Source organism: Taeniopygia guttata, chromosome 1 (assembly GCF_048771995.1).
Source record: "Taeniopygia guttata chromosome 1, bTaeGut7.mat, whole genome shotgun sequence".
Taxonomy (NCBI): Eukaryota; Metazoa; Chordata; class Aves; order Passeriformes; family Estrildidae; genus Taeniopygia; species Taeniopygia guttata.
This window is the reverse complement of record NC_133024.1, coordinates 76,883,275-76,895,516: the sequence shown is the minus strand read 5'-3', so window position 1 is coordinate 76,895,516 and position 12,242 is coordinate 76,883,275.

Below are 12,242 nucleotides of genomic sequence, written 5' to 3'. Positions count from 1 at the left end.
TTTCCCACAACTGCTGGACATGTTGGCCTGGCCATGAGAGAGAGATCCCCAAGACACTCAATTGCAGCAGCTTTCATAAAAACGGGAGATGGATAATGTAGTAACCCCAAACCAGTGCCCCATTCCTTGGAAAACCCAAGTTTACATCCACGTACGTTCATCACATGTCTTCATGGAAGGGCTTTTTTCCTTCCTAGGGTCACTGAGTTTTGCCATATAACTTTGTTCTTGCCCTGACACACAATTGGCTTTTCTTTGTCAGAGAGTGGTGTGGAAATTTTCCAATGTGGCTTAGTATCACTTTACTGGGGAAGTGGTGTCAGCAAAGCATGAGTTTCCCCTCCTAGCAAAAATAAAACATGCTGTTTTGCAGAGCTGTGCTGAACCGTGAACATGACCTGCGCTCAGCTTCCCTCCCCTATGCAATCTTGCGTGCAAGTCATGGGTGATGCCACTTGAATCTGACACACTGTGATAACAAATATTTCCTCATCACCAGCAGCATGACAGCGTTAACCCTTCTCAGCACAGGTCCAGTGAACTGTGTGTGGTAGAGATTGTTCCTTCTCCCTCCTGTCACTGATGCCTCTTTCCCTTTGCTCTCTCCTCCTACCAGTCTTACCTCCTTGGGGACTTCCTCATGAAGGATGAATATTGCATGAGATGGAGGAGGAGAACCTTGGACTTGTTTCCTGCCCCTCTTACTTCTGTAGGGACAGATTTCCTTCCTGTCGCCTCACTTGTCTTTCCTCCTTCCAGCTCCAGGACTCTCAGGTGTACAAAATGCTCTCCTTCCCCACTTCACTGATGAGGATGGCCTGCAGTGGAGAAAAAAAAAAGAGATGCGTGGCACCCAATAGAACCTTCTTGTCTGTTGTTTCTCTGTGGCGCCTGTAGAGAGAGGAGAGCAGAGCAGAGCAGAGAAGAGCAGAGGAGCAGCCAGGAGAGGACGTGAGCAGGGTACAGCCAGACTAGCCAGAACGTCTGAAATGTGCATCATAGAACCATAGAATATCCTGAGTTGGAAGGGACCATCAAGGATCATCAAAGTCCAACTCCTGGTCCTCCACAGGGCATCCCAACAGTCACACCAAATGCCTGAGAGCATTGTCCAAAAGCTTCTTGAGCTCTGTCAGGCTGGTGCTGTGACCAACCACTGCCCTGGGGAGCCTGTTCCAGTGCCCAGCCACCCTCTGGGTGAAGAACCTTTTCCTAATAGCCAGCCTAAACCTCCCCTGACACAACTTTATGCCTTTCTGTCAGGTCCTGTCACTGGTCACCAGAGACAAGAGAAGAATCTTCCTTGCAGCAACAGCATTTAGTGTGACATCAGGGGGAGGCAGGACACCATACTGACATGAGCAGCTTTCAGGTTTTGTCAGAAGTCCAAATAACCTTTCTTCAGCATTAGTAGCTGAGTGTAGGGTTTGCATCAACTAGTGCTGGCAAACCTGGAGTTTCCTGGTCTGTTGCATCGCTTTAACTTGTAAATGGTCATGGGAACACAGGGACATTAATTAAATCTCATTACCATCTTTTCCCCTCTGTATTCTGGGAAAAATACTGCATCTGTCTCATCCTTTTAAAATGGGAAGCTTTTTAAAGATGCTAAGTTTTCACTTAATTAGATTAAGCCACTGTAACATTTTCTAGGATGCTCAGAAGGTATTTATGAGCCTAACTCTCACTGGCATCCTCAAAGTTAGATATGAGGTACTTTTGAGGATGTGAATCCTATAGCAGCAATATGGTTGGGGTTAAGACCCCTGGAGCCGTGTGTACATGAAGAATATGTGCAGAAAATGGTTGCTGAGCTAATTTGGGATGGGTCATCAGAATTATGATACTTCTGTGGTTGCTATTGGGTTTTGTGTCTCCTTGCAAAATCCCATCTGCACAAATGTTGTAGCTCAATGTGAGATAACTGCACACAAATTAATCAGAGGGAAGGATCCTGCAATTTCTCAGATAATAAATGATGAAGGTTGAATGACTCATGGACTGTGCTGGTGAAAATCATTTAGCAACTATAATGGATTAGGAAAAATATTCTAAAAAAAGATAATTACCTACCATTTTTTCTTCTCTTATTTCAATAAAGCATCACACCAAACACATTGTGCATTTAACATCCAGTATTTTTTTTAATTGCTGGATTTCAAACACCTTTCTTGTAATCTTGGTCCAGTATCTTCTGAGATGTTGAATGAATAAGATTGCTACAAATGAGCAAACCAAATATTTTGGCAGGTTATGTGGTGGTCCTTGTTCTACAAGCATTTTCTAATTCTATGATGATCTCTTAATGGTATGATAGTGACAAAATCAAGTATTTTTGAATGAGAAAGGGAAAAAGAAGCAGTGTAATACTGCAGTACTGTAGAACTATTAATAATCCATGCTGATAAAAAGAAATTTTTTATTGTCATCTTAGCAGAAAAAAAAAGAGCCGTGCTGCTGCCTGAAGCTACTGCATGTCAGTGTCCTCTTGACACTCATTTACTTTGATTTTCAAGAGGGAAATGAGCATCATAATAGCCAAGGCATGTTGTGCCTTCCTCTTCGTGTTTGTGTGAACACAAAAGGATGTCCTCCTCAGCTAGTTGTGCAAGAATGGGAAACAAATAGCTGTTGGCACCAATCTGGCTGAGGCTCCTGTGCCTCTTTCCGACAGGCACTCATTTGCAGTGTTACAGTGCTCCTGTGGTGAGCGTGCTGCTTTGGCCTGAACTCCTACCTGACCAAGAATTTCCTGCCTCCTGGCTTGGAGACCACTGATCACCCAGGGGGGCTTTCTCCTGCGGTGCCTCCTGTGCCACCAGACAGCTCACAGCACTCCCTCATGTCACACGTCTCCTCCCATAGGATGAGAGCCAAAGGAGGAATGTGCTTTCCAGCAACAAAAAGTTTTGAGAACCTCCCCCAAAACTGTGTTATCATACAACTAGAAATAAGCCAGCACTTTCATGATGAAAAATTAATTGTCCTGTGTCTATTCATTGCAGTGTTATGTTCAACGGAATTGCAATGCCTCTTGTATCCCAGCAGTGCGTAGTGTTTTAATCCACCATAAATCCACGTAGAGAACATAATCTGGAGCATTTAGCATGATGGAAGGTGGATTTTGGTGAAAATGCATTGAATAACCATGGTAGATTGAGACAGGATCATTTTCTCAGGAAAAGCTTTCTCTGTGGTCTTGAAGGGCCCAAAGCTTCCCTTTCTCAGCTACTCAAGAGCACCACTCAGGCAGCTGCTTCCTCCACTTGGGAAGGGCAGAGAGCCCCTGCTACCACCATCCTATTGAACCAGGGGAAATCCACAACTTTATGCTCTTGGATCCTCTCCAGATCTCAGGAAAGGTAAATACCCCTGCTTACCTGGGATGTTTTCTAGAGTCTGGTTCTCCACCTTTGAAATCAAACTCTTCCCTTCTGCAGTAAGCAGATCTATCTGCATCAACAGATAGAAAAAGAAAGTCAAAAAAGGCAGAAACATCTGGAAAAAACAAAGGGCCAGTAGCTGAGGTGAAGATGCAGGGAGTATAAACTAGGAGAATTGGTCCAGCCATAAATTGAAGAAAGTGCTTGATAAGAAATATAAAGAATTCCTGTTTCCAGACATCAGGAGGACATTACAGTGAATTTGTTGCCATACAATTCAGATGCTGTTATGTACTATGCGATTTTGGGAAGAGATTATTGAAAAGTAGCTCCGTGGAATCACTGGCATTCAGAAAAGTCAAAATATTTTCATGCTGGGATGCACAACATACTCCGTATGCTCCATACACTGGCTGGGAAAGATTAGAAGTGGGGAGAGGGGGGAAACAGGGGAAACAACAGGAAAACAGGAGTCTGGAAGAGGCTTTGGAGAGATGTGCTTGCCAGTTCTCCAGGTGGGAGCAGGTGATCTATTACAAAAAAAGGTGTTCATGTGTTTCTGCATTTGGTTGCTTATGAGCTGGAAACAACAACTCCTACTCCAGCAGGAGTGTGTCTTTTCCCTGACTGCAGGCAGAGCTTGGGGAAAATAACCTTAAACACATGGTGACGTTGCCAGGTGAAGCGGGTGGTGGGGACACTCCTCTCCTTTGCAGTGGTGCTGGAGAACCACTGCTCAGGCAGTTTGACTTAAAGCAAGGCGGTGACCCTGTAGTTCAGAAGCAGGAGTATAACAGACCACTACTGGGGCTATTTGGAGCAAGTTAATTTAAAAAAGAGTGAAATATATCATGAAGGGTTTCTGTCCTAGGGTGACATTACGGTGTTTGTATCTCCAATCGTGTGTTCTGTTTACGTTTGATATTATGTTCTGTGCTTTCAGAACTGACTCTGAAAGTGAAGGTTTGTTTTGCTGTGTTATCATCTGGTTCACCTCCCCCCATGGTCTGCTGTCTAAAAAAGGCTAGGGCTGGCTGGCTGGCTTTGGCTTTGCTTGCTTGCTTGGCTTGCTTGCTCTGCTTGCTTGGCTTGCTTGCTTTGCCTGCTTTCTTGCTTTGCTTCCTAGTTAGGTTAAGCAGTCCAATTCTTTCCCTGGACTGTTGTTTTTTTTCCTTTCCTCTTTCTGAATATCATTCAACCTGCTCTGGACTGGGATCTGGGAAACACCAAGGAACACCAGGAGCCTGCATTTGGTGATCTGCAGCAGCCATCCCCAGTGCTGGAGAGCAATTCCCAGCGTCCAGACCCGGGCGACCACTCCCAGGAAAGACTTTCTGGATTTGTTCAGCTCTTCAGAGGGGTGAAAGAGTTTTGTTGTCATCTTGTGTTGTTAATTGTTTTGGTGCTGGGGAGTGCTTTGTTGTTGAATAAACAGGTTCTTTTCCACTTCCCTCTCAGAGGAAATTTTTCCCTGAACCAGGTGGGTGGGGAGGGGCCGTGGGGGTTTCCTGGGGGCTCCTTTCAGGGGGTTTTCCCCAAATTTGCCCTAAACTAGGACAGTTTCCTACATGAAATACTGGCAAATTGTGAGAGAAAATGAGGATGCCAGGAGAAAATTATGGTGCACATGTAGAGAAGGAGTGGATCAAGAAAGCAGACTGTCCTTCTTAACATTGTTATTTTGGCATATTTCAAAAGTCCAAACATTCTATGTATCTTATAGATGATTATATAAAAATGCTTGTTGGTTTTTATATGATCACTTTTATTTAAAAGTGCTATCTCCCTATAGATTTGATAATGTTTTTACCTTTCTGGAGATTCATTAAACTCGCTTTCCTGCAGGATGCTTTGAAAGCCAGGAGATAATCTGCAGGCTTGTTGACACCATAATGCTATGATGGCTTGTGTGCCATTAAAATAGATCACAGAAATGTTCATCTATAGAACCTGAACTCAATACATTGTGTCAGTATACAGTATAGATCCCTTAATCCATAGGCTATTATTAAAATAGTGGATTAAGGAGCTGTTTGGGATCAGAGCATGCTGTATGTGTAACAAAACAGTTTAGCTGAGATTAGTACTTATTACTCATGCAAAATTTGATTGAAGGATTCGTAGGTGCTTATAATATCACAGTTTTTATTTTATCACTCAATTACTGACTTTTTGCCATACAAACTCTTGTTAAGACCTGATAATTAATCACTGTGTATGAAAACAATAAAAACTGAATAACAGACATAAATCTAATTAAAATATTTTTGTTTCATACAAATATAAAATATAGTATTTTGATGCTTAAAATGCATTGTATGAGAACGTGCATGGAAAGGACATTCAGGCTTCTAAAAAAATAACTTGTAAATTAAAAAAAAATTAAATTACTTCACAAAGTATTATACAGATCACTGTCAATCTAATCTAAGCCCAAGTAAACTGGAAACCAAAAGTATTTTTTCCATACAGTCTTTTTCTGTCAACAGTCTTGGTGAAATTGTCAGAAGGTAAAGTTTTATGTAACCATGTGGTGCAGTTGAACTGAATAAGATAGTGGCAGTTTTACAGACTTGTCCTTAATGCAGCAGAAGGTTGTCAACAAGCCTTTTCAGTGACATCTCCTCGTGAGTATGGTGAGCAGATGATTTGAGGATTACCAGGGTACTGGACAGGTCAGCCAGCATCTTAAAAATCTCTTCCATAAAGGATCAAATCTGCAGCCAGAAGCTGTTTACTGGCTGAAGGGGGAGGGAAATGGGTGTGTCTAAAAGGCAGAGACCCTTGGTTTTGTTTGTGCGTGGAGTGCTGTCTTTAAAACCTGCTCTGTGTAATGGAGAGCTGAACTCTGCTTGACAATCATTTTCAAGCAAACTAGGAGGCAAAATAAAATTTCAGTTGTGAGGTGCCAACATGTAAAGAAAAACTTTGTGCATAGAAATAATGATATTTACCAGATAAGTAGAACAGAGTCTTTTTTTTTTTTTTGGCACAAGGTGGAACATGTTTATACTAAATTTCAGTTATATTGCAAGTCATATTAAAAAATTTGTTTCTATTCCCATTTTTAGCTGTGGTTTTGTTTGTTTTTATTTTTTAGTCCTGTTGCTGCTAGTTCAGGTCCCTATTGTACTTTACAGAAGTGTCTTGATGTTTCTGAATGGAGGTTCAGACACTTTCATATCAAGCAGATTAAACTCCTGTGAGCGTGCCCACACTGGAGATTTCTCTTCCACGGACTATCCGCCAGCTGATCATCTCTGCTAGTTTTCAGGTCCACTTCCTACATCTGCACAGCCCCTGGGCATATGATGCTGTGGTTTGTGAGAAGGCTACGAAACCCCAAGCAGAAGGGCACAGCAAATGGAGCCGGCACAAGGCGTCGCTTTGGCAGCAAGCGTGACTTGCAAGCAGGGATAACTGCGGCACTTGAGGCCATGAATGCTCGTGCCCAGGACCGTGAAGCAGGTGATGCCTCGGGTTTTAGCTTTTATATTTTTCAGATTCCATACTGCTTTAGTGTGTACTTCTGAGCTTCATATGAGGGGACAATAAGCTCTCTTCACAGAGTAGGTAGACAAAACAATTCCTTCTCGAGCTGGGGACCAAGGACAAACAATCCAAATTTCAGGCCCAAGAGCATAAAACACGGTGGACTGAAGAGAGAAAAATAAGAAGGATGGGACTTCATGGGCTAAAGCTGTAATGGGACAAAAACTCTGATATGCAAATGGACCAAAACTTACAACAGTGTGAGACTCCATGATCAGTCATCCATTTGGTGACCATTTTGGGTTCATCTTGGGTGTAGCCCTGGCTGGGCTCTTGTACTGCCCAAGGTGGATCCATTGAGGCCTCCTATTAAATACCCACTTGACTCTTTAGCTCAGTCTAGTCTCTGTTCCAGGTCAGTCTTCACACGGCATCACAGGCACTGGGAATCTCCATATCCTAAAAAGTGTCACGTGAATCAAAATGAAAGAAAAGAATGGCAGCCTTCCAGTGCATCTCCAAAAGAGCACTTTTGGCCAAAGAACTGGGGAATCAGCTCTGGGAAAATGGAGGAGAAAATAGGTAGAAAAAAGCTGGTGAGCTTGATTTGCCTGCACATTTTTCAGGCAACATTTAAGGAATGTTCAATTTCTATATAATTCTAAACTAAAGGTTTGTACAACTTAGCCTTTACTTCTCCTTAGTTAAAAAGTCTTTTATAACTTAGCCCTGAGGTACTTGCATTTAGACTTGGTTGCTGCTGGCTTCAGAGATTATGCTCTACTATAAGAAAAGACAAAAAGATTAAAGAAACATTTAAAGAAGTCATAGAGAACTTGAAACTAGCCAGTCTATCTACCAATTGGACTGACTTTACATAACTTATAAACATTTCTGAAGTTCCTACATAAAAGATTATACAAAGTACATTATCCTTTAATGCCAAAAGGTAAAAAAGGCAGAAAAAAGAAAACTAGGAAATAGCGCTTTCACTGATTTCCAGTAAGATTTTTCTCAACCAGTAAATTTGCTGAGACCAAGAAGGTAAGAATACATGTTCTGAATACAATGCATATTTGGAATATATTATTCTATTTATGGAGTCTGAAATAATTTCAATGCTGCTGTTTTCTGTCATGTGAGAAAGCAGTTGATCTCAAAATTGTTTTCCAAAGACCATTAAACATACAAAGGCTGGTGTCTTAAACTACTTCAATTAGGTAATATTCTCATTTTTATAAAGAAAAAGAAAGGATTTGACAACTGTGATTAGATTTTGTGAATGTTTTCAATGTGTGAAACACCAAGTGAAATAATTTTTTTTTCCTCAAATAAGCCAGGTACCAGAGAATCCCAGCAAAAAGCAGGGACTCTTCATCAGATGAATAGTGGGACAGTTTGTTTTCTTGTACTCTATCCTCAAGCACAGACCATTAATGCCGGCAGCAGAACTCCTTCAGGATCCTTACAGGTGCTCAGGAGGGCTCAGGCCACTGAGAAAACCTGGAATCCCTTGCAAATTTACAGAAGTGCCTTGCCTCCCATGGTCTGTCTCAGCTAGAAGTTTAACGACTAAATTTGCCTTTCCCCTTTGCATGGGTTTAAATTGTAGGGTTTTGTGTTCATTCCATTGGGTAAAGTCGCTAGGTAGCTCCCCCACTGACTTGTGCCAGTGCTCCATGCCCCATGCCACAGCAGGATCAAGCTGGGAGCTCTCTCTGTAGCACTCCACGTGGATAAGGCAGATGTAAATTTAGTGCTGGTCCCAGATCCTAAACTATCTGCTGACTTTATTATCCACATTTATCAAGCCCACCAGGAACAGAGCCCCTGCATCTCAGTAGCTGCACAGTGACTGACATTACAGGAGTACCTGGGAAATACACTTTCCATTTAATCTCTATTTAAATTTATTCCAGTTTTGTGACTGACATGGTGTGAAAAGTAGTTGTCACAACGATTTTAATGACACATAAATATTTTCTGCCATCAAGTAGAGCAGAATCATCCATCATTACAAATATTGCCATATGGTTATCACATGGCAAGGAATACATCCTCTAACAACTTGGAGTACCTTTAGATCAGTCAGGATTGAAAAAATTCCCACCTTAGAACCCAGACCTAAAACTTGGAGAGCAGCCTGAGACTTAAATGCAAGTAAAGGAGTGCAAGTAGATGCAGAAACATGCCACTTCCTGTATCTCACACATGTTTTACAGGGAAAAAGAGAGTTGTGCTTTTAGCAAAGTGATATAGAGACTGGTTCAGGTAGATTTGTACCAGTTGTGGTCATAAATGGCCTACTGTGAGCTGCAGGACCTCCTGAGCTGCCTGGTGGGTGGCTTGAGAGAAGAGATCATATGATTGCTCCCCAACGTGTTTAGTTGAAATCTGCTGGTTTAAGTAGGAGATCTTGGCTACCCAAGGGTGGTTACAGAAATGTTTCAGCCTGCAGATCTAACTGGAGTGTAGTCTCTGACGTACCATGTTTGGGAGCAAAGGCCCCCAGCCTGGCCTTGCAGGGCACAGCCACAACTGGACGAGGACCCAAACTCAGATTCTGGTGAAATGATATTAGTTTTACCAATTTAACAAATGGTTAAATACTCCCAAAGGGGAAATATTTACCAATATACCTATTGGACTAAAAACTGGGTCAACACACCCATATTCCTCCCTGTGCTAATGATCCAATGACTATAAAGGAACTTGACTAACAAAACATACCATACTCTCAGAATAAGCCCACAAGCCAGTTATGCTTGACAAAAATACTTTTGACAAGGAGGTGTAATTCATTGTTTAGAATCACTGAAATGTATTTTATAACTGTTATTCTCTGGCATTCACCCCAAAGGAGTAGCTGTTCTGCTTATCCAGCTGCTGAAGGCATAAAGCATCCACTGTAGAGACAAGATAAGTGAAAAATTTTGTCAATTTTAAAAATATGTCTATATCATACAGGAATTCTCTACATTTATGTCACATTAACTTAGTATTTCCTATCTATATTTTAATTTCACTTTCCAAATTTCAATCCCATTCAAATAACTTCATCTCAGACCTTGTTTTTTTCCTTCAAAAACTCACTGCCATATGGAGGAAACATTAAAATTATTGGATCCAAAGTAAAAACAAAAGCAGCTTAGTGTTAGTGCAAGAGGCTTAAATCAAGACAATTAAACCTAAGTTAAACTGAAAGTAAAAATTACAAGTAATTTTGGCTAGATGTAGACCACACACAAGACAGAAAGTCATTGTCATGCATGGTGGAAGCACAGAGTCTTCAAAAAAAGTCCATCTTCAGAAAGAGCGAAATAAACTTCCAAGAGAAATCAATGTTCTAAGCAGACAAAAAAAATCTCTAGCAGGAGTAATTTTGAGAAGAGGCTGCCTTCCAGAGTTTCACCAGGAGATCACTCACTGCCACGCAACCGATTGCCTACCATTTTGGGAAGAAGGTCATGTGGTGTTTTCAGCACGGACAGGACCCAGGATAATCTTTCTGCAGCCCAGCTTTCCTCTCCTGTTTGTTATTTTAATGCCTTGGTTTATACTTAATGCTGCTGTGAGTTGACAGCCGCTTGTGTATCTCCCAGATAACGACGGCTGGCCTCATTAACCACTGTGCCGTTGGGATATTTAGAAGTAGCCTTCAGTTGTTCAGTTTTTAACAGAATAGTTGAAAATGAGACTGCTACACTTGGTGACCATAGTATGAATTCAGTCTTTTCCACGTATAAAAATCTTGTCAGTGTTCACTGCCAGGAGTAAACCTGGCCCCTCAGAAATGCCAAATTTTAGATATTTAATTTGTAATGTTACCAATTCTCTGATACCAATCTGTGATCCTCTACCACAGCCTTCCATGCTGCTTCCCAAAGACCACCAGGTGTTTATTGCTAAGATGGACCTGCAGGTTCTAACTGAAATTTTGACAGGAGTTCCTATGACAATGAACAACAGCTAATGGAGAGGAGGAAAAATCCCCAACAAACACCTGACTAATTTGTTGAGCTGCCAGGACAGATGATGGAATAAATGCCCCAAAGTTATAATGAAAGCAATGGGTAGTAATTATTGCTCTCTAATTTGTTAGCCCTATCCAATCTCTTTTACTCTAGCTGTGGATGTTGCCACTGCTCGTAAGACATGGAGGCAAATATCTGCTTCTTCCTATGTCTTCACTACTCTATTGAAGCCATGCTAAAAAGAGAAAGAAATGTTTGCATCCACACAAATAAATGTGAAGGGTTGGAACATGTCCATACCAAACTGGACCATCTGGCTTGTGCTGCATCTGGGGAAGTCTGCCCTCTCCTTTTCCCTTTCACTCCAGACAGCCCAGATTTTCTTTTGAAGCTTAACTTTGGTAAATACAGTTCTTATTATTGATTCTTAGAAACCTTTTAAGAGCATATTTATTTGTTCTTCCATGAGCTTCTTCTGGTGTGACAAGCCCTGACTTAGATGGATTTCTGCTATACACCATATATGAACTAGCAGTGCTGCAGCTTTATCTGTATTTGCTCAGGCTGTAAGATTCAATGTTGAGTGAAACTGCAAGAGGGAGTATTTGGCCTTGCTGTCATCTATTTGCAGCCCAAGAACTTCACATTTTTAATGAAATTTCTGTTTTCTACTTATCCCCGTTTTTGGGTTACATCAAACTCCAAGGGTTTCTGCTGGGTATGTACATGGACATTGTGCACTTGGAGCAAGAAGAAGTGTATTTCTGCATCAAAGTACATGGTAGATGGCTTGCTCAGGTTATTTTACCAGCAATTCTCTGAAGTGTCAGGATGAGTGGGACAGGAGACAGTATTCCATGCAACAAAACTAAAATTGCAAGTTCTGTCCCATTCTGTGCAGCAATGAGCCTTCACAAACCTGTTGGTAAAGCTGTTTCAAAGGACAGAAAGATAGACACAGTAACCTTAACATGATACATTGCTCAAGAAAATCTCTGGGGATTTAGTCACATTCTTAATCTGCCTACATTTGCCTGCTAGTCTTGGGTCTATTCAGAAATTCAGTTCTGGATCTAAGATGTCTCTTCCAGAAAAATCCCCCACTTGAAACACAAACATAGACTGACAGAAAAGACTTGAGTTTAATAAACCATCATCTTCCTGATACATTAGTCAGTTCTTTCTTTGGACTCTGCCCCCTGGGTGTGGATATTGTCCTTCTTGAAAGGAAGAAAGCTTCTCTCTAATTTTTATCCAGTGTTACTACTGTCACCCAGATTTCTGGGATAAACAGCAAATTTAAGGCCACCCGCTGCTTCTCCTTTGCCTTGCCCTCCACCTGCCTTGGGACTGCCCTGATCTGACATAATTCAGCAGAACACATACGATTTGG